The sequence below is a fragment of the Trichosurus vulpecula genome, chromosome 5 (genome assembly GCF_011100635.1).
Source record: "Trichosurus vulpecula isolate mTriVul1 chromosome 5, mTriVul1.pri, whole genome shotgun sequence".
In the NCBI taxonomy this organism is placed as follows: Eukaryota; Metazoa; Chordata; class Mammalia; order Diprotodontia; family Phalangeridae; genus Trichosurus; species Trichosurus vulpecula.
The window spans coordinates 28,154,065-28,177,603 of NC_050577.1; positions in this window are offsets into that span (position 1 = coordinate 28,154,065).

The window sequence follows — 23,539 nt, forward strand, 5'->3', positions numbered from 1 at the left end:
ATGAAATGTAAAATAGGACATCAGACAAATAGGAACAGATTGAAACCATTTCCCATTACCCTAGAGTTCTTAGTTGGGGTGCTGCTGCCATCTGACACGTCCTCACTCTGGCATAAGCCAGTGAAAGAAGGGCTTGGGAATAGGTGATAATCTTAAAAACCAACAATTAGGTTTGATGAGTCTCTCTGAATGCTTGGTAGCAGGCTTCATTTGCTCTAGACTGACCCTTCTTCATATCCAACACCCCTTCCTCCTGACCTCTGGTAACTCCCATGCCCCATGCTGAAACTGGAATTGGGACAGAGATATGACAGTCATAGTTACAACTGCTCTGGAGCTAAGATATGGTATGCAGGGGACTAATGTAGCCTTATGGAAAGAGTACTGGGTTGGGAGGCTGGAGACCTGCATTCCATTTCTGCCTCTTCCACTGAGAAGAGAAGGGAATAGGAGAAGGAATTCCCTGGAAAACCACAGGAGAGAGAAATGAGATAAAGGTCACTTTGACAGCCATCCTCTCTTCTCTTTCCTATCTTAGTGACATTGGAATGGTCAGCCAGTCACTAAATATTTCTTAAGCACCCACTATGTTCCAGACACTGTACTAAGTGCTGGGGATACAAAAAGAGGCAAAAGCCAGCTGAGGCCCTCAAGGAGATTACAGTCTAATGTCTGCATTCAGGTAGGAGTTAAGGGGAAGGTCATGGTGCAGCGGGAAAATATTGTGTTTGGAGTCAGAGGATTTGGTCTTGAATCTTGTTTCTTTTAATTACCACCTATGTCACCTCAGGTGAATAACTTAGCCCATCTAGAAACCAGTTTCTTCATCTATAAAATGAGAGGATTGGATTAGAGAGCTTTTATGGTACCTTCTAAGTCTTATTTCTATTGTGGGTGAGGGAGCCAGCAAACTGGAGGGGACAGAGCAAGAGGAGGGACGCCTGTTCTACAATCTCTAACTGTGTAGCTGTTAAAACAAAGAACAGGTGAATTATAATCACTTTAAAAATTGCAGTTGGGCTTGCTCACGAGCGCTTATGATTTTTATAATGCTCCTATTACTGTCATAAAGAGAAATTTTCAGGAGACAACATTGTGTTCAGACTCTCATTGTGAACGGGGTATGACTGGAGGAGGGTTTACCTGGGGAGGGTTTGAAACCATGCTCCTCCACCCCCATGCATGGAATGTTTTCCTTCCTCATATCTGTCTCCTGCCTTCTCTGGCTTCATTAAAGTCTCATCTAAAAGATGACATCTTGTAGAAGGTCTTTTCCAATTCCCCTTAATTCCAGTGCTTCCCTCTGAGATTATGTCCATTTTATCCTATCTATATCTTGTTTGTACATAGTTGTTTGCATATTATGTTCCCCATTAGATGGTGATATCCTGGAGGCAGGGACTATTTTTGCCTTTTTTTTCTTTTTGTATCCCCAGCATTTAGCACAGTGCCTGGCACATGTTGTTCAGTCATATCCAACTCCTTGAGACCCCATTTGAGGTTTTCTTGGCAAAGCTATGAAGTGGTTTTAGCATTTCCTTTTCAAGCTCATTTTAAAGATAAGGCAACTGAGGCAAACAGGCTTAAGTGACTTGCCCAGTGTCACATAGCTAGTCTTCCCAACTCTAGGTCAAGCACTCTATCCATTGTGCCCCCTAGCTGCCTAGCCTGGCACAAAGAAGGTACTTAATAAATACTTGTTGACTATTTCAGGATTCACAAACCAATCACAATCTGACTCCTATCTACCCTTCCTGACCCAGGAGGTTCCATTTCATATACTTTTTTTGGTGAGGCAATTGGGGCTAAGTGACTTGTCCAGGATTACACAGCTGGTAAGTGTCAAGTTTTCCAAAGCCGGATTTGAACTCAGGTCCTTTGTACTCCAGGGCCAGTGCTCTAACCACTGTGCCACCTAACTGCCCCAATGCAGTTTTAAAAGTCAAAATGGGCTGCTATCTGTTCTCTACATTCTGTCTCTAGACTCTGTGTCTGCACAAGAGGTTCCCCATGCCTAGAAGGCTCTCCCTCTTCACTTCTGCCAGGTGACTCTATAGCTCCAAAACATACCTCAGCAGCCACCTGATTCTTGGGAACCTTCTGGACGCTCCCAAGTTATTAAGATTCAAACCCTCTTGAAATCACTTTGTATTTATTGTTGTTGTTATTGTCATTGTTATCAATAGATCAACATTAAGTGCCTTCTATTTGCCAGGCATTCTGCCAAGTGCTGGATCTCATGTTCATCTTTTTTGATGATGTTCAGAGAAATAGCCCTGGGACAAGTTGTTACCCTTTTTTTTTATCATTTTATATTTGGCATTATGCAAACTCTTGCAAGGTGGACATAAAGAGTGTTTTTGGCAATTGAATTAAAGTGCTGTATGTAAACTCATCCACGGTGTTGAAAGCATGTTTATGACAGCACTGGTAGCAGACAAGATGGCTAGGCTCTGCCCCTTATACTCTTCTCACACGGTTTGAATTTCTTCTGCTAAGTCTCTATATTTTGAAAGCTTTATATTCCATGAACCTTGGAGAATTCCCAGTAGTATCTGTTATGGAAATTCCCAGGGATGTTTTGATAAATGTTTAACTATCAGCTCTCTGACAAAAAAGGTATACTTGACATGCTTTAAAGTTCAAGCTGCACTATTAATATTTTATCTGTCACTTTCTCAAGTTGACAATTAAGAAAACAATAAATCAAACCCTAGTTTGTAGCACTTGCTGCTTTTTGCAAAGTAAATGCTCACAGTGAAATTTTAACAATCAACTTTCATGAGACAGTTCAAGCTAGCTCTATCACTCAACTGCCAATTCCTATTTAAAACATGGTCCCTCAATTGTTATGCATCAATGACATGTGTGGGTGACTGTGGTTGTAATAGTTCTGCCTGTAATGCTGTCTCTGTCCCAGTACAGCCTATTCATTGAATTCTCAAGAATATTTTGGAGTCTATATGTACAGTCTGTTGATCTGCTGTCTTATTTTGTTAAGGGTAGTCAACTTCTGCCATATAATTCTGGCCATCTGGCTATGTGTGTTTAGGTATTCAGTAGGTGCTAAATTAAAAAAAATAGTATTATCATCCTCATCCTCATCATTACTAGCACACATTTATATAGTATGCTTGGGTTTAAAAGTGCTTTACATATATTATCCCATTTGGTATTATATTTCCTCCAGTAGAATGAGGGCAGGTGCTGTTTGTTTGTGTCATCATACTCCCAACATGGAGCACAATTCCTGACACATAGTATAATTGTTTGCAGAAATCAATTGGATTCTCCTAGATCAGGCATGGACCATGTAACATCCTCTGCTCCTAACCCCCATCTCCTTATCAATGGAAGCTTCTCTGCCCTAGAAGTATCTGGCACGCCACTGGCTGGGACAATTGTTTGAGGGATGTGGGACTGCTTAGCAAGAATGAATGTGTACTGGATACCTTTCATTCATGGTTAGCTTTTGTTTTCAGATGAACTATTGGGAAATTTGTAGCCTGTGATGTATCTTGTTGGGAGAAGACAAGATCCATTTCGGTATCGTGGAGATATTTTTTTTATCACTTGGCATATTTCTCTGGGGTTTTTTGAAATTGCAAAGTTGAGAATGACAAAACATGCAAAAAACGAATGGTGGGTAAGAGTGACAGTTCAGAAATGACAGAATATATTGTATGTGGGATGCAGTTGAAAACGGAACATGAATGAGAACAGAAAAGGAGGCAAAAGGGAGAAAATAATAATGTGGACAGAGATCATGTCCTCCATTTCCAATGTCTGCAGTAGAAACTGAGAAAACCAAAGGAAGCAGGAAAACCTGGGGGAAGGAGGTTCTCTGAGTAGGGAAAGGCAGAAATGCCTCAGATGAGACAATAGGAGTGCTTGAGCAGGCAGCAATTTAATTTTCTTAATCAAATGAGATCATATTTGTAAAGCATTTAGCACAGTGCCAGGCACATAGCACCTTCCTTATGAATGGTTGCTGCCTCCCCCTCCTTCCTCTCATAATGAAAGAGATCTAGTAATACAACAAGCATTCAAATAAATATTTATTAAATACCTATTTATGTGCTGGGCCCTATGCGTGGTACCAGAGATACAAAGAAAGAAAACAAAAACAGTTCCTTCCCTCAAGGAACTTATATAATAATGATGATGATGATGATGATGATGGTGGTGGTGTTGGTGGTGGTGGTGGTGGTGTTGGTGGCGGTGATGATGGTGATGGTGATGATGATGATAAAAGTGAAGTTGATGTAGCACTTTGTTTATCTGTCTAAAAATCTTACTTGAATCTTGTGATTAAAGGCAACATGGAGTCATGGATAGGTCACTGGTCTTGGAGTTAGAAACACACAGGTTTAAATCCTGTCTTAGATGCTTCCAGCTTCAGGGTAGTCACATAATCTCTCTGTGCCTCAGTTTTCACATGTATAGAGTGACAGCGTTGGAAAATAGCCTTCCAAAGTCCCTCCCAGTTCTAAATCTATGATCCTTTAAATAACCCTGTAAGGTAGCTGCAATTATTAGACCAATTTTATTGTCTGAGGCAGTCTAGAAACTCAGGTTTTTCCGATTCCAAGGCTAGTACAGTATCCCCTACTGCACCCAAAGGACATGGTAATTAGTGGAGGGAGAGAGTATAAATAACTAGGAAAGGAGATCTGTGAAAATGATGGGAGAAAAAGTGATTAGATTCTGTTTTTCTTTAAAATAAATTTCATTTTTGCCTTTTAAAAAATGTAACTATTCATGGAATTCTCCTCCTACCCAATTGAACTCCCTTCTATCACCAAGAAAAGCAGATCAGGAAAAAAACACCTGATCCAGTGACTGTATGTACCAACGTAGGCCTCCCTTGGCCCTAGTGTTCCCCGCTTCTCTGCAGAGAAGAGAGAGACATGCATTTCTTTATTTGTTCTCTGGGACCATTACTGGCTGTTTCAATTTCATTTTACAATGGTGGGTAAGATAGGAACAATATGAAGAATGTCAAGGGGAAAGGAAATAGTTGATTCAAAGTCACAGCACAAGTTAGGAGCAGAGTGGGGAAGGTAGCTCACCCAATGTCCCTTTCCTTCAAGTCCCAGCTCAGTACTGCTTCCTCCAAGAAGCTTTCCTCAATCATTTCCAGTTAGAAATGACCCTTCTGTCTTCAGATCTCTTCTGGCATTCTCTTTGACCCCTCCCATGCACTTAACCACAGCAAAACTCATATTAATAACAGTATTCTTGATGTAAACATCTTGTCTTTCCTAGTAGATAACAGACTGAGAAGAACCATGTTCTTTTTTCATCTTCGTATTCCCATACTTGTGTAGTGCTCTTAGAGTCTGTTTGTAGAGTGTAAGGAGGCTTTGAAAATTAGAAGAATCAGTCACAGAATTTCAGACCCCTTACAGGTATCATTATTTCCATTTTTAGGATAAGGAGACTGAAGCCAAAAGGGTTAAGTAACTTGTCAATGGCCACATATCTAGTAAGTGTTGGACTCTTAGAGCAAGAAGAGATTTCAGAGGCCATCTTGCTGTGTTGGTAACCAAAAATGGGCTCCTTAGCACTTAGTCAACAAGTGCCCTTGACTAGTTTGGCTTTTTCCCCTGAACTGAATGCTGTTTGTATGTCGGATTGGAGTAAGCTTGTCGGCCCCTTCACTTTGCTTCCCTTGCTTAAGCAGATCAAAAGAACCTGTGCTTTCCTGGTCAACCCCTTCACCTTGCTTAAGCAGATTGAAAGAACCTGTGCTTTCCCTGGCGTACATTACTCCCCCCAGAAGCCGGATGGTTAAAAACAGCTTCCGTTGGAGCCAGAGGCTGCCACAGCCACAGCCACAGCCACAGCCGAAGCAGGAGCTGCCGGTAGCAGAGCTGACCTACGGGAGGAAGCTGAACAAGGACTTGAGGCCAGTGGGTAATCTTTTTACCATAGAGAGGGAAGCATGATTTTGCTTTATACCATCATGCTTCTCTGTAGCCTCCTGGTTACTCTTGTGTGGCATACTTATTGGGCCTGGAAGCTTTTGATCAATATGTCAAAACTGGGATGCTGGTTCATGGGTTGGTTACTGTGGAGCTTAAATATATGCTTTGATTCTTCTGCCTCCTACTTTGAGAGTTTCTTATATCCAGCGATTCCGAACCTTTCAGACATATATATAATCCTCTTTGAGATTATAAACTCTGCCCTCCTAATACACTTGCCCAACCCAAGCCCTAAAAGAACCCCCACTACAACTTAGCCAACAAGTGGCCATCCAGCTTCTTACTGAAGACCTCCCATGAAGGGGGAACTTACCACGTCCCATGGCAAACCACTCCACTGTGGGATAGTTCTAGGGGGTAGGATGTTGTGATCTCAAACTCAAGTAAGCCTTTTATGACTTCCATCCCTGGCTTCTGATTCTGGCCTCTGGGGCCAATCAGAACAGATTTAATCAACCCTTCTTCCTAATGACAGCTATTCAAAATTCTCAAAGATGATTAATCACTGAAAGCAATGTATGTCCTTTATTTGTCATGCTTAAGGGAAGGCCATATGGCTTAACAGGAGACACCCCAAGGCTGGGAACACAGAGAAGGAAAAAGGGGCAACAAGGGAAGGGTACTAGAGCAACATCCACTTCCAAAGTAGGGCATCAACCATAAGACTAGAGGAGCACTGAGGCTCCAACCAGGGCAATAGCCAATGTCTGCAAAGCAGGAAGGAATGCAATGATGAATAGAATTGGTCTATCTATTGGGGAGTGACTAAAGAAATTCTGATATATGGATACAAAGAAATCTTACCATATATCAAGAAATCATGACTGTAAAGAGGAGAAGCTTGGGCAGATATATGACCTGATGCTATCTACACGTACTGCCTCTAATTCCTTTACTTTCATGCTCATCTAAACCCTCTTCTGCATGACTTCTGACCTCATCATTCAACTAAAACACCTCTTTGTAAAGTTTCTTGTGTTCCTTTTTGTTACATAGTACTGGGTCAAACTTGATGATATAAGGAACAACTTCCTAAGAGTCAGAGCTATTCAAAAGTGGAACAGGAGGTAGGGAGCTCCTCGTCACTACATGTCTTCAAGTATTGAGAATCTTATAAAGAGGATGGTCAGGTACAAGTTAGATTAGATGTCTTCTGAGGTCCCTTCCAACTAACAGCTTAACTTTTCTGAGTCTTGGTCCACATCTGAAAAATAGAAATAGTTTTAGTATCTACTTCTCAGGATTTTTGTGAGAAACAACTTATGTAATTGACTAAACACTCCAATTTTTAAAACTTAAAGATGCTATATAAATGCCAAATATTATTACAATTTGAATCTCACAACCACTGTGGGGGAGTAAACAGTACTCTATTTCTGCATAATGTCCATTTTAGAAATGAGAGGGGCTTCCTTGAGGTCAGAGAGCTAGGAAGCGATGCATCTAGGCAGGGAACCCAGTCAGGCAATTGACAAGCATTATATGCCAGGCACTGTGCCCAGTTCAGGGCATATAAAAGAGTCAAAAAAAGTCTTTTGATTCCAAACTAAGGGCTCCATTATCCTGACATTCTAGCATCTTCCTTTTTCGCTTCTCCTTAACCAACCCTTGCTTGGAATCCTCTTTCCTAATTCACTGCTTCTCATTTCTAAGAGATTGTTACTTCTCTTCCATGGGACTCTTTGGAAAATGTAAAGGATGAGCTCAGGTCCTAAGAGAAGACAGATAACTATTATTATTAATAATAAGACATAATAAGATTAATAAGATAATAACAGCTGACATTTATATAGTGCTTTAAGATTTGCAAAATGCTCCATAGGTTGTGGGGGTGGAGGCAGAAGACACCCGGCATAGGTCTGTCTCCTTTTGGGGCCAACATTGCATTATTCACCTAGTCCTCCAGAGAAGATTCTCTTTGTAGAGAGGAAAGAATCCTGCTCAGAATTAGGTCAATTGGAATGAAAGCAGGTTTGTCTCATGCACGTCTCTGTGAATGGAAAGAGAATGAGGCTTTGATTGAATCCTGAAATTAATTGCATTCCAGCTCAAAATCAGATTTTGTCAGGGGATTCATGGTGAGGCCATATGGCCAAGAGGGATAGAGCTGGCCTTGAAGTGAGGAAGATTGGAACTTAACTCCTTCCTCAGTCACTCCTTAGCTGAATAAAGCAAAACAAACCACTTCCTCTGAGCCTAAGCTTCCTCATCTGGGGAATGGGGGCAAGGATAGCATTAGTTTCCTAGGATTGTTGTGAGACTCCAAAGAGACAAGGTATGTAATCAATCAGTAAGTATTTTTAATCACTTACTAGTTTCCAGAAAGCTAGGTGGCACATGAGTGGCTAGGTGGTGCATGGGCATCTAGGTATCATAGTAGATAGATTGCCAGGCCTAGAGTCAGAAAGACCTGAGTTCAACTTTGGCCTCAAACATTTACTAGCTGTGTGATCCTAGGCAAGTCACTTAGCTCTGTTTGCCTCAGTTTCCTCATTTGCAAAATGAGCTTTGCCAAGAAAACCCAAATGGGGTCACAGAGAATTGGATGTGACTGAAACAATCAAACGACAAAGTTGGCAGACAGGACATAGGTACCAAGAATGAAACAATCCATGTTCACAAAGGAGTTTACATTTTAAAACTCTAGATACATGTCAGCCTCTAGTGTTGATTCTGTCTGTTGAAACTGCCTCCATCAATGTTGGTTGGACTCAGTTATCTCCACTTTGAGATCACAGGACTGTAGGATTTAGCATTGGAGGGGGCCTTTCTTACTTGCTTCCATATAGTACAGTGCCCATGAAGGCTGAGCTATAGTTGTCACCAGAAAGGAAGCTGTCTTGCATTCTTGTGGATACTCTGATCTCTGACCATCCTGCTACCGCCTTTTTATTGGCTGTGCCAATCTTCACCAGCCAATGTTGACAGAGTATTCAGCATCCTCTACGTGGAAAGCTTTAAAGAACTGCAAGGCATTATTATTCCAGCAATGCAGAAAAGCAAGAACATTTTCAGAATGATTAAACACAGCAACTAATCCATTATTGGGGTAATTACTTTTTAATTTGCTGAAATGTTAGAGCACAGCTGGCCGTGACACTGAAAGGGAAAAAAAATTGCTACTGTGGGCACTAGAGACAAAGCAACTAACTAAACCAGGGCAAAGTCTATAAGCGGTTTGGTTCACCCTGATGGGATTGACACCATTTGCTTTTCTACTTAGACTTCACAGGCCATCTGACTTTCCTTGGGTCAGAAAGGGTTGTTTGGTCAAAAGATGTTAGCTTTGTTTGGCTCTGTTTCTGCCCCCTGCCCAGGTAATAAGAGGGGGAAATGGTGGCAGCGTAACAGAGACAGATTTTGAACTTGTGTTGGGCAAAACTTGTTAATGATTGGAGCTGTCCAGAAGTCAAATGACTTGCCTTGAGAAATAGTGAGTTCTCTGTCACTGGAGATTTTTTAGCAAAGGTATGTGGATATATGGTAGAAGAGGTTCCTGTTTATATTCAGGATAACCTCTGAGATCCCTCCTAACTCTGAGATTGTGTGATTAATAATCATTTCATTTCTATTCACTTTGATTCAATTCAATGCCCATTTATTAATTTTCATATAGATACTTGGTCATTATTCTTGGTCATCATGAACTCTCCAAAGAGGATTTTCTTCTAGAATTCATTTTATCTCCCTAGACAATGAGTAGAAGTCTACAGTGCCATACATTCAATCAATTAATCAGCAAGCATTTATTAATGACTATTATATGCCAGGAACCTGCCCAGGTGCTAAAGATACAGAGTTCTTTCCCTAAAGGAAGAGACAAAATACACAATGCCAATACAAAATACCTATATTCTGTGGGTGTGGACAAAACACACTAGAGATAGTATGATGTCACGAAGTGGGGTCAAACTGAAATAGAATTGGTGGCCATTAAATCATACACAAAGAACCCTGCTCACATATTGATTTAGAAAACCACATATTAACACTATCAATGTTGTATTGAATTTTTATTTATTTTGTTGAATATTTCTCAATAATATTTTAATCTCTTTCTGGGGGCTCTGGGAAGTATTCTAGGCCAGGGCTTCTTAAACCTTTTCCACTGGCAACCCCATATAGAGTTGTGACTCAGAGTTTAAGAAGTGCTTTTCTAGGCCATATGGAGCCAGCAGGCCACATGTTTGACATCTCTGATGTAGTGGATAGAACGCTAGGCTTGGAGTTAGGAAGGCCGGGGTTTATGTCTTATTTCTGATATGTATTTGCTATTTGGATATAGGCAAAGTCTTTAGTTTATCCAAGCAACTCTGTAAGACTGTAAATAAGAGCAGATGCTTTATGAATTGGTAGAGGGCAGCTTCCTTATGGAGAATTCCCTATAAAAATGAAATCATAGATTTCGATAAAAAACCAGCAACCAGTATAGTGCTAAATAATACAGTAATTGTTGAATAAATGAATGAACAAACTTCAGCCTCAAACTGATCATCTAGACAACATTTCCTGACAACATCTCATCTTCCGAAATGGCAGCACATGAGATCATCTTAAGATGTTTGTCCTTTGCCTCTGAGTGTTTATGTTTGATCCTCTAGGCCTCTGCTTCTATTGTCTTCTACTCAGGTGAAATCAGGCTTGCTCCCAGTACTGCTTCCTCTGGACTTTATTTTTCTGTCTTTCCACTTCTCAAGTTAGACTTAACTGCTCCAAGAGATGAGGGGCCTAGAATCTTTCCTTTGGTGCCAAAAAGAGCATTTGAATAATTTTCCAAGATCATTAGACTGAAGAAGTACTATTTGGCAAAATTAAAAATTGCCCTGCTCCCAGGAGCTTGTGTGGAAATCTGTTCATCTCATTTAGTTCATGTTTTGTTTGTTTATTCTAAGGGCACCTTCTTGCAAAGCACATTTATACAATGGAGTTAGGAAAAGTGAATTGAATTATGAGCAAGGTCTTAAAGTAGCTCCATTTTTTCCCCTTCATCCTTGCCTTCACTTTCTTTTGAATGTGATTGATTGGAAGTGGGTGGGGCAGAGGAAAACTCCAACACCTGGTGTCCAGGCAACTCTTGGTGGTTTGTTGGAGGGCAGATCCTGATAGGAGTGTAGGATGATGATTAGGAACTGACAAAAATTAAAGGGGAGTTTCTAATGCTGTATTGGATGTAGGTTTGTAACAAAGGTTACTACCTTAAAAAAGGCTCTACCGCTAGGAAGAAGAGAAAGTAGGGTCAAAGACATTGTAAATTCCAGAAGGCTCTAATGAGTTGACTAGCTAATTCGTGCTCCAAAAGAGCTTTACCCTTGGAGGCTAAGAACATGGGAGCTGATAGACCTTCCTATCCTTGAGGTGAGTAGGCTTCCATAAGGCTAAGACTCTGCAATCCAGAAGATGCCCCTCTTAATGAAGAGAAGGCATGGGAGAACTTTTTCCTGGGTGTCTCAAGAGACTGGCTTTCTTAATAACATAGTTCAAGATTATATTCTGGACTCTAAGTTAAAAGAGAGATAGCAGTGACCATTTTCTCCTTATGGAGAAGAGGGAGAACCTCAACTGAGGTCCACATTTAAATCCCAGTAGGTGGCAGAGGCAAGGACAGCCTAAGAGAAGATGGTGGAGCCCAGCAGGATTCAGTGCCCCACAGAAGCAAACCCAGAAGACAGCAGTATAATGGAAACTCCAGAAGTCACAGGTGAGTCTATGAATGTACCAGTTCCAAATGACTGAGTTTCACTTCCCCATATATACTCTAGCAATGTGCATCCCCTAATTATTTGCTCTTCTGTGCATTTATCCTAGATATAGTCACTATCATTTCTAAAAACATCTATCAATTCGGCAACTTGTCAACTGCTCTGGGAGCTTGTCTCTTGGCTCTAAGTGTTTACGTTACATCCTCCAGGCTTCATTGCTGGCTTCTTTTCTATTCAGATGAAATCAACCTCACTCCCAGTACTTACTGTATACCACTAATTGTTTCTGTATTTGTGTTAAAGTGTCTCAGACAGGGTAGGAAGAAGGGAAAGATATTCTATTATCACTTTTCTATCTGTACTATCTCATTTGTCCTCTACCCTTTGGCCTAATTGTGTCCACTGCCTGACTAGGCAATGTAGACACATGAGTGGGGTACATGAGTTATGATTTGGGATGGATATGGACCTATCAAGTACCTGAACATGAATTTTCTAGGGGACCAATGTGTCAATTGTGGTTTCCATGCATAAATAATATGTTTGAATAATATTTTTTGAATAATTAAATTCTTCTCCTTCCCCAGTCCTCCAATATCCAAATGCCACTTGGTTCTCTCACCCTACAGCCAAAGTAAACCCTAGGAGAGAAAAGTTGGAACAGCCAGGGAAGATACGATGATGTTACATGCTTCCCTTCAGATATGTTATTCAGAGCTATCTAAGAGGACAAGAGATACAACAGTAGATGGCTGGTGAGGTGGTAGAGAGATGCCTTTAAAGACAATAATAGGAGGCCTATTTGGGGGCATTTGAATCTCCCAGCAAAAAGTTACCAGTGAAATACTTAGCATCTCAACCTTAATGAGCAGCCGCCAATAAAGGCAACCCAAACGGGCCAGTAGAAAAGTTGCATAAGTAACCTCAGGAAGCATTTTTTTTTTTTGAGGAAAAGGTTAAGTCAAAGCTGAATATCATTTCAGTTAGTAAGAAAGTATTCAGGATTTTGAGCCTTTTGTTTCTATGAATGCTACAAATATGGTTCATAGCTTAGAAAATAAAAACTTAAATCATGTGGGTGGGGCAGCTTTATAGAGGTGACAGTTGAATTGGTGGACAGCACAGCGGTGCAGTGAGATAGAGTGCCAGACTTGGAAACAGGAAGACATCTTCCTCAGTTCAAATCCAGCCTCGGACATGTACTAGCTGGGTGAACCTGGGCAAATAACTTAACCCTGTGTGCCTCAGTTTCCTCATCTGTCAAATGAATTGGAGAAGGAAATGGCAGACCACTCTACTATCTCTGCCAAGACAACCCCAAATGGGGTCATGAAGAGTTAGACACAACTGAAATGATTGAACAACAAAAAGTATGTGGGTCTAAATACTTTTCAAAGGTTGTAACTTCATTGGTGTGGCTAACCTCTTTACCTACTGCTGTTCAAAAGCCCTTGAAAGCCTAGGAGATAGTTTTCAAGAACTGTTATGGCTAAAAAACTCACCCCACTGTGACCAACCAGGTGTTGTGCCTCTTGCAGCTAGGCTGGGCTGGTCCTTAGCCATCACAGCATTAGTACTAAGCCTTTCCAGCTTGGTAGGACCCAAAACATTGGACTCTACTAGCTAGAGCATCCTTCAAACACCCAGAACCATAGCTGTATCACAGTGGGGCATCAGAATGAGTCTACAATGTAGTCTATGAATGGAGTCATGTTTGCATTTTCTAAGATGCATGGACTCGCCAATCAGAGGACTTAGGTCCAAAAGCCAATTCCAACAACTGACTAGCAGCGCCACCTTGGGGAAAATCCCTAAACCATCATGGGCCTCAGTTTTCTCATCTTTAAAATCAGGAGATTAGAATAGATGGACCCTGAGGGCTTTTCCAGCTTGAGAACCAATTTCTTAGTTTTCTCTTTCTGAAATAAAATTTAACCACTGCAGCCTCAGCTAATTCATCTGCTGGTTATAGAAGGGGAAGGCTTGGGAGGAATAGAAACCAAAAACCCTCTTTAGGATTTGTCCTGAGATCTCAAGGCTTTTCAAGTGTCAGAAACATCATAGACCTTGTAGGAAAACTACTGTGTGTGTGTCTTCAGAATGTTTTAATATGTAATGCTTAAGAAAAAAGCAGTGTCAACAGTGGGCCTGCCTGACAGCAGAGGTCCCTGGCAGCTGAAGAAGGCTGGTAAACAATTTTTTTTCTTTGTTTGGTAAGAAGACCTTTAAATCTAACCCAGTAAGAGGAGGGGCACAGTGAGGAAATATATTAGAGGAGTAAGGCACAAGCCAAGGGAAAGGGGGGAGGCAGAGAATGCTCCATTTCGCCATTTGGTGGTACAGAGACATTCCAAGGCTGGAACAAGAGAAAGTATTGTTGGCATGCTTAGCTCCTAAGGTTTGGATGTCATTAATTAGAGAACTCAGTGCTTAGTACAAGCAGAGCAAATGGTCCTGGGAAGGCAATATAGTACAGTGGAAAGAGGATTGGCTCTGGAGACAGGATCTGGGTTCAGATTCAACCTCTGATCCTTATTACTTGTATGATTTTGGGCAGATTATTTAACCTCCTTGGGACTCAGTTTCCTTATCTGTAAAAGGACTAGGTCCAACATAGTCCAAGATCTATGACCTTATGTCACCAATATCAATGACGATTCAATCCACAAGCATTTATTAAGTGCCCGCTGTATGCCAGGCACTGGGGATACAAGATCCCAAAATAGAATTAATCTTTACTTTCAAAAAGCTTACATTCTAATAATGCAGACAACATGAATATAAGTATCTACAGTATAAATATAAAGTGATAATTAGCATTTACATTTTACTTTATATTGTATTTATTTTTATTTTATTTATATTTACTTTATATTATACTTTATATATTTCTGTTATACTTTAAGGTTTGCAAAGTGCTTTTCAAAATCTTATTTGATCTTCACAACAACCCTGGGAGGTAGGTGCTATTTTGCCAATGAAGAAACTGAGGCAGACAATAGTCAAGTGGCTTGCCGAGGATCACACAGTGAGTGAAAGTCTATGTTCAGATTTGAGCTCCCATCTTCCTAACTCCAGGCCCAGCCCTCTTTTCACTGTGCTACAAGAAGCCAAATAACTACAAATATCTATAAGAGAATGAGGGATGGGACACTAGGCACCAGTAGTTGGAGGTGCAGGACATTGGGGTCAGATGAGGAAAACATTTTAGCTGCTTCACGGCAGGGGAAGACAATCTAACAATGGCAAAGGTTATCCAAGGGGAAACAAAAAACTGGAGACCAAGGTTGAGACAACGTGGGGGTCAAGACACCAAAGTTGGAACTGGAATTGTTTCCTTACTGTTAAAATGAGAAGGCCTCAAATATCCAGTCTATGATTCATCTCCTACATTAATGAACATTTATTAAGTGCCTACTAAGTGCTAAGCCCTGGAGATGCAAATTTGAAAAACAATATGGATGAGTCTGAGTAGATAAAGCTGTTAGAAAGCTGCTATAGAGTTGGATTTGAATTGGAGTCTATTATTTATTGTGTAATCTTGAGGAAGAATTGAACTTCACTGGATCTCAGTTCCCCCATCTGTCAAATGAGCTGAAGCAGATCTCCAAGTTCTTTGCTAACTTGAAATCTTCTTGAGTGTTTGAAGAATTGGCAAAGGGAGTTTCCTCTGAGCCCCTCATAGAGTGATGGGAGGGAGGATCATTGGCCATACTCTGTACCTGCAGACTCCTCATCTGCTTGACAACTGCAACCTTGAACTACCAATGGTTCTGACATAAAATGTTTGGCTAATCCACTTATCAAGTTGTAGGAAGGATGGGGGCCCAGGTAACTTCCCAATTACCTGAGAGGGACATGGGTAAAAGGGTACCAATATTCAAAGCAGAAGACCAGGATTCGAGTCCAGACTCTAACACTAGCTAGGAGACCCAGGGTCAGTCATTTAATGTTCTCAATTCTCAATTTCTTTATCAGTAAAATGGGGGTAATAATCCCTACCTCGGAGGGTTATTAGAGGAGGAAAACACTTTTATAAACCTTAAAATGCTTTAGGAATGTGAGTCCTAATTATTATTTTCTTTTAAATTCAGTTTTGATGTTGTGTATAATTAGGGCTTAATTAATGCCTTTTCTGGAAGTTAATGTAGGAGTGTCAGACCCTAAGCATTCATTGATGTTGTAAGCCTATGCAAATTGGTTTACATTCAGGCAATCAGAAATCATTAGCATTTCTTTCCCTTCTGTGATGAAGCTCTTTCTTTCTTTCCCAGCCCTTCCTTTTTTAGCCTGTCAAGTCTGCTCCACTGGGGGTTGGTCCACATGTGCATGGTCATTTCACTGCCTTGGAAGTCATTCTCCTAGCCAGAGGAGCTCCTCAGAATAGGGGCTGATAGAATGCCTTCCATAGCTGGACTTCAGAACACTTGTTTCTAAATCTCTCTCTCCCTCTCTGTCTCTTTCTCTCTGTTTCTGTCTCTCTCTGATTCTGTTTCTGTCTCTGTCTCTCTCTGTCTCTCTCTCTCCTTCTCTATCTCTCTGTCTCTGTCTGCCTGTCTCTCTTTCCCTTCCCCTTCCCCTACCTTTTCCTCTCCCCTTTCCTCTTCTCCTTCTTCCCCTCTCTCTCCCCCTCTCATTGGATCCTCACAAAAACTGTAAGTTAGGTGTTTTATAATCCCCATTTTACAAATGAGGAAACGGAGGCACTCAGAACCTAAGTGACTTGCCCAGGGCCATACAGCTAATAAGTATCTGAGACTGTATTTGCATTCAAGGCCAATACACTGCCTAGCTGTAGTCCTGCACCAGCACTGGGATTGAATCCAAATCCTCTGACTCCAGAGCCAATGTTCTTTCCTCCTGTAACACATTGCCTCCATATCCCATTATGCATAAGTATAAGCTAGGTGTACAAGTGAGCCTTGTCCTCATTAGAAGTCTAGTATTGATTTTAATAACAAAGTTTCTAATGATGACAATACAGAGCATATGTGTCAGATTTCTACACAGATAAACATCCTCCCCCCCGCCCCTGCTTCTGTAAGGTGTCGAAAATTCTGATGATAGCTATGGTCCATGGTGAATAGATTTCCCAAAACCATCTAGCAAACAAGTCTTTTCCTTCTTCCTCTTCTATGCATGTTCAAGGACATAAATACTGTACTAGGTCAATTGTCCATCCAAGGGAAATCTCTGAGAGACACACCAAGGGATGTCTATTGGGTAGGTCTGGCCAATGGTGCTAGTTTAAGATTGGGGCAATCAAGCTTAAAGGTCAAGATTAGAATTTTAACAAGTCAATATTAGAAAAAAAGGTCCTGGGTCCTGGGTTGTTATTATTAGTATTATCAATGATAATAACTAGCATTAATAAAACACTTTCCGATTTTCTTAAAAAAGTTTGGTTCTTCTTTAAGATTCCCTTTCTATTAGTGGGGAATTTTGTTTTCTTTTGTTTTAATTGCTCATCACTTTGTTTTGACATAAAGTTTCTATTCTTTCCCATGGATGTGAGTCTTTAGGTTCTTCGATGACATCCTTGGTGTCTCATCTACTTCAATGCATGGAGACGCTTTTTCTGAGACCCAGCCAATGCATTTATAATCACCTCCTTTGGCAGGGGAACTCAACCTTCCTTAACAATTTCCTTGAAGGCAAATTTGAGAATTCAATTGCTCCCTTTTGGATTTCTTTCTGAATAAAAAGTGAAGCTCTCTGGTCACAGCCAAGCCTGAGGATACAAAAGCAATGAAGAGCTTATTACCATTCAAAGCAGCTACTTATTGTATCTGATGTAGGCTGCTACCCATGAAGAGCTTCCACAGAATAACTGTGGAGGTTGGCTCCCCAAAAGGGCCATAGTCACATGTTAGCTGTTTTCCAGCAATTACAGCTAGCCCCAAGTAGAATGTGATGTCTTGGAGGGAATGAGTTCCCATCACAGAAGGTCTAAAACTAGAGGATGTTGGGTATGTACTAGAGGTAGTTGGGTATGTAGCAGGGGAGACTTTTGTTCTGGTAGGGTCTAGAAGAGCTGCCTTCCAGTTCTGAGATTTATAGAGGAAAAAGATCTGGGAATTTTTGTTTTTAAACAGCGTAACTCCTATTTACCATAGCCAGAGAGATGGACAAATATCTATACTTCTCTGTCCTTCCTCCTTAATGTTCTACTTCTTATAGTTGGCAGAGGCAGTTAGGTGATATGAGGAAATAGTGTTGGATTTAGAGTCAGGGAAGCAAGTTTAAATTCTGCCTTGGATACTAAACTTTATGATCCTGGGCATGTCTTTTAGTCTTTCCCAGCCTCAGTTTCCTGGTTTGTAAGATGGAGCATATACCTTGCAAGGCTGTTATAAGAACAAAATGAGATTATCTATCTACCCATTTATCTATCTATCTATCTATCAGCAGCTAGGTGGTATTAGGTGGAGTCAGGAAGACTCATCTTCCTGAGTTCACATCCAGTCTCAGACACTTACTAGCTGTGTGAACCTGGGCAAGTCACTTCAACCTATTTGCCTCAGTTTCCTTTTCTTTAAAATGAGCTGGAGAAAGGAATGGCAAACCACTCCAGTATCTTTGCCAAGAAAATGCCCAATGGGGTCATGGGGTATTGGACATAACTGATCCTACTGGCAAACATCTATCTATCTAAAGGGCCTTCTATATCACAAATGCTTTATAAATGCTATTTCCTATTATTATTATTATTGAGAAAGGCTTGCCTACATTAGGAGCTTGCCTGTGTCAAGATACTATTAGGAGACACCCTGTTTTGCAAAGCTAAGTCCCAGCCAGCAAGCTGTGCCCTGAGCTTGGCATAACCACAATCCCTTGCTCTCGCCCTCTGGATGATCTCACCCTCCGGCAAAATCACATGATGAGTGTATCACTTTGAGCAGCGCCAGGTGTTCTCTGAGCTCGGACAAGCATCAGAGGAGCTCAGACAAGCACTGGACAAGCTTGGGCAAGTTTCAGACGTGAAGCCCTACTATGAACGGACTTTTGGTCACTAGACAATCTTTCCTCTTTGTTGCTGCTATTTCTTATTACTGTTGCTGCAGTACCCTGTTTGACTCTTTGTCTAGCCACAAATATATAAATCAAGGTTCAGTCACACTAAAGTGGGTTCCCCCATAGGGTGGGGTGGGAGGGGGCAGCACATGTGTCTAATTTGCCTCCTTGCTTACAAGCTGTTTCCCTCATTTTGAAATTAAACTTCTGTCTGATTTCTGACTTTCCTGTCTCTAGCCTGCTCTGTTTGGCTCCGGCCATCCACAGGCTAGATGCCAGTTTGGTCCAGTTGACAGATGCTTGGCTATTCTTGGCTATATTTTAATTACTGGTTAGTATTTCCTGAGGTTCTAGCTCTTTAGAATCAGGGATAGGGAACATAATAATACAGCCTGTCCCCGCTTAGCTCTTGGGAAAACAAAAAGACTCAAAAAGAGGGCACAGCAATTGTTTCCTAGGTTATATCACTAGATTGAGAAAGAATTTCTGTTATTATAGGCTAGGTCTTTGCCTTTTTAATGATTTTATCCATAGCTACAATGAAGGTTGGGTCACTGGGGCTTTGTTTCAAGGTGCCATTGTGGGAATGGCAGTGTAGAAATTGAACGTGACCTTGTTCTCTTGCTCAGTATCACCCCTAGGGATCCATCACCATGGTGTCCCTCCCCAGGGGTCCAACCCCTGAAGGGTGCAAGTGGTTCTCCCAGAAGGCCTGGTCACCTCGATTCCTGTTAGAATTTAAGTGATGATTGGATTGCCCTCTTTGCCTGTGCTGCATTCAGCTACCTGTACACTAGGGCTTTTCTCCATGCTGCCACTTTACTCTTGCCATCCCCACTATCCTCTCTGATTAACCCCACCCCCCAAATCCCTAACCCCTTCTGAAAAAATTTCTAGTTATAACTTGAATTGTACATAGATCACCCTGTCCCATGTTATGGAAATGAGCCTAGTCTATTCTGTGGAGGTTGTCTACATTTTCATTACTCAAGCTACTAGCCATGTGTCATTGGTGAAAGTCAAGGGCAGATGGTCTTTCTTCCTTGGAGTTTTCCTCACTGGTAAGAGTGATTATTTCCTGGATTGTGTCTGCTTTATTGCTAGGAGCAATCTTAATCCTGAAAACATTTAAAAAAGGAATTGCCTTCTTTGGGGAAAGCTGATGTGAATATAATTTCTGGTGTTTGGGGGAAAGCATCTTCCATTGTGATTTCAGCCATATGGCATTTGATGCCATGCAGAAAGTTACTAATTTCATTATCTTAAACACAACTGGCATGTAAGTAGCATCATCGATAAGTTTGTTGGAGACCTCATAGTAGGTCACCGAGAAAACCAAATATCATTGGATAGGAGGAGGTATTCTGATCTCTGTGACCTTCATGCTGAAGCCAATACACAAGTCATTGGCTTGACATTAGTTGGCCATCCGGTTTATCCTCACGGTCTCTCATGTCTGCCATTCATTCTTCCCTGATTCCCATGTGGGTTTCATTTGCAGTTGAGGATCCCAAATCTTCAGAGCTTATCTAGTGAAACTAATTCCTGATGAAGAACACCTTCTGTGACATGCCTGGCCAATGATCATCCATCCATTGATTAAAAGCATCCCTCCAATGAGGCTACCTAGATAGCCAGGTGATTTAATGAAGGCCTGAGTTCAAATCCAGCCTCAGACACTGACCAGCTGTGTGATTTTGGGCACGTCACATCGCCTCTGTCTGACTCAGCTTCCTCATTTGTAAAATGGGGGTAATAATAGCACCTATCTCCCAGGGCTGTTGTGAGGATCAAGTGAGATAAAATTTGGAAATTGATTAGTGAATCACCTGGCACAGTAGGTGCTTAATAAATGCTTTTTCCTCATTTCCTTCCAGTGAGGCAGAATCTATTCTTTCTCCAGGCAGCCCATTCAGCTTCAGGACAGCTCTGTTAAGCTCTTTCTGATGTGAAGTCCTGCCTTTGCATACTATCCCTTGTCTTTTTTGACCACATGGAATCCATCTAACTTCTCCCCCACATGTCAGGAAGCTTTAGAGGTCTTGTTCCCCTCCTCCACCTTCCGGTCCTCCCCCCCTCCCCCGCCCTGCCCCAGCCCCTGACTCCAGGCTAAATGTTTCCAGTTCACTTGGTCCATTGACATATAGCACGAACCCAAGGCCCTTCACCATGTTGGCTGCCCTTCTCCAGCTTATCAATATTAGGAATAAATTACTATTTAGCTAAGCATAGCTAATATTCATATAGAACTCGAAGGTCTGTAAAACATTTGCCATCCATTATCCCAGTTGACCGACACTTCTTTTCTGATATTTTGAGTAATTAAATGAGAAAAAGACTTGTAGAAGAAACTGAATTTCTGTTACATATGCCTAAAATATGAATAATTCCCACTTATGACACATCTCAAAGATGGCAATGCTAATGTCTACCATGAAAATGATAATCAGCAGTATACAGACTGTCCATTCTTTTGACTTTGGCCATCCCTGGCCATCTCCACAGTCCCCAAGCCTGTAGAATCTCCATCTTAGCAAGCAGAGGGGCAGCTATGGTCCATCTTATCTCCTTCTGCCCCTGTAGTGTCCTGGCTATTGGCAATGCATACCCATGTTTTCCTCTGTTGAAGAAGCTCCACCATTTTCTTGAATGGCAGCTGACTAATGGGATGGCAGATGGGAACTGGGCAAAACAAAAACAAAAACCTCTGCAAGGCTGAGGCCAAAGAGCAAGGATTCTCTTATACATTTGACATATACTGTTGGCACTAATGGACTTGTCCAGCCATGAAGTCAAAGGAAGAGGTCTTTACTGACTCTGGGATATACAACATTGAGAATAAGGATGGATTTTTTTTCTCCTGGAATTTCTAGATGAAAACCCTAATACTATAGTCGTCATGGAAAATCCATGAAAAAATTAAGAAAAATACAACTAAGCTCTGGAGTACTAGCGATAGGTAATGTTCATATGGTGCTTTGTGGTTTGCAAAGGAGTGTGGTGACATTTCATGAGATATTCACAGTAATCTATAGGGAAGGCGTCTCAGGCATCACTCTCATTTAGAGTTGAGGAAACTGGGCTTCACAGGGTCACTCAGTCAGGAACTGTCAGTATGGGCTTGATTCTAGGTCACCCTGACTCATGTTGGCTCACACTGGAATCTAAGTCAGAATCTAAGCCTGTTTGAGTCCCATGTCCAACATTTCCTACCTCTGTGACTGTGAGTTAATCACTTACCCAGGTACCTCATCTGTGAAATGGGCATAATGACTCCCCAATTCACAGGGCTTTTTGAGGAAGGTACTTGATATGTCTTAAGTACTAGTTGGACATGAGCTATTACTAGGAATGATAATCTAGGACTGGGGAGATTATAAGATTATACTAACAGCTCAGGGCGGGGTAGGGGGGTGGGGGTAGGGGTGGGGGTGGGGGGGCTACTTCTTTATTTGACCTGAGCAATGCCTAAAATGCCCTAAATATACATCCACACATTAAATAATCACAATAAACCTCTGTGCAAAGATTATGTGAGTTTGGAAGAGCCCACAGGCAATGGTAATGAATGCTTTGACAGTCTAGGCAGTTATTTCTCATGTGGCAATTCACTTTTCTCCTCATTAAAAGAAATATAGTTACCAGAATAATTGGTTCACCAATGAGTGCTCCTGAGATGGAGAGGTGGCAGGCTGACTTGTCAGGCTACCCACGAGGACAGTTGCCTGACCACCCAGGAAGAGTACCCAGTACGAAATAAAATACAGTCCCCTTCCCCTGACTCCCATGCAGATGAGTGAAAATAAACATTTTGTGGGGCTAGGTCTTTCCTCTACAAAAGTTGTATTCAAAGATTCACATGGCCCAGAGGTGACCCTGAGTTCTCTGAGGTCATGTTAATGGAGTAGGGGCGGGAAGGAGAGAAAATAGATTTTTTTCAATTAAAAAAAAACAATGGGGAGGGTGCTACAGATGTGAGATGTTCCATGTACTTTCAGATGACTTCACTATATCATACATATAGCTTTTACTTTGTTACAAGAGAACTGCCCACAAAATGGGCAAAGTCTGGAAATGTTTCTAATCTAAACCCAAAACACATCAATGAAACTTAAAAAAATTCTCCTTGTTTTTTTTCCTTCCCTGGAAACCTTATTTGCTGTCACTCCTTTTGGGTCAGGTTTCCCAGTACCAACTCCCAATTTACCCTCCCAGGCCTTGCTCTAAAGAGTCAGCTATGGAGAGGTCTTCTTGCACAAAACTTGGACCAATGAGACAACTGGCTGGTGAGGCTGCAAGGTGTTTCATGGTCATTCAGGTTGCTGGCTCTCTCTTACCTTTAAGCATCCTCTAGACGAGTGAGATGCCATAGTTCAAACCCTCCTGGGATTTAGCTGCTCGGGCAATTAGGATCATAGACAGACTTGGAAGGAACAGGAGAGTTCTTGTTTTCACAGCCTTTTCTTTCTCTGGGTGTTAAAGAAAACTAAATTGGGAGGAAGGAGACTGAGGGCTTACTCTGGACCCTTCAATGAATCAGGTGAGGGACTATGGGTAAGTCAATTAGCCTGGGCATCATTTTCCTCACTGACCAAGTAAGAAGGTTAAACTAGATATGATTAAAAATACCTAACTGTTAATCATAATAAGAAATGTTTATGGAGGCTTGGAAGATTGCAGAGCATTTTATACACTTTCTCATTTGAGCCTCATCACAACCTGCCTGTGATTCTTATTACCTGTGTCACCTTGGGGCAAATCAGTCGATCTTCCTTCCCTCAAGTATAAAATGAAGAAGTTAGACCACGTGGTCTCTAACATCTCCTCTAGGTCTAG